Here is a 332-nt window from a genome sequence, read left to right as displayed (position 1 = left end):
TTCACAAATAAGCTCACCCAAATACGTATATAACACACGCACACACACGTAACTCAACCCAAACGTGATCCACTCTGAATATCCAGCTTCTAAGAATACCCACGCACGCCAGCTGAGTTTGAGTAGACAAATTTTCATCAACGTTTTCGCATTTGTAAGAAACGTTTGGCCAGGTTTCCGTTTGGTGCGTGATATGCCGTAAACTGTAGATCACGTTTTGAGTCTTACATACATTTTTCGTCTAATTTTGAAGAAATTGGTGTGGTTTAGACGTGTACATGTTGCTGAAATGAAACTGTAGGGTAGTTTGTTGTTTGACTAATGTATACATA

Source organism: Penaeus monodon, chromosome 15 (assembly GCF_015228065.2).
Source record: "Penaeus monodon isolate SGIC_2016 chromosome 15, NSTDA_Pmon_1, whole genome shotgun sequence".
In the NCBI taxonomy this organism is placed as follows: Eukaryota; Metazoa; Arthropoda; class Malacostraca; order Decapoda; family Penaeidae; genus Penaeus; species Penaeus monodon.
The sequence above is the reverse complement of the archived record's forward strand: the minus strand, read 5'-3'. Positions refer to the sequence as shown.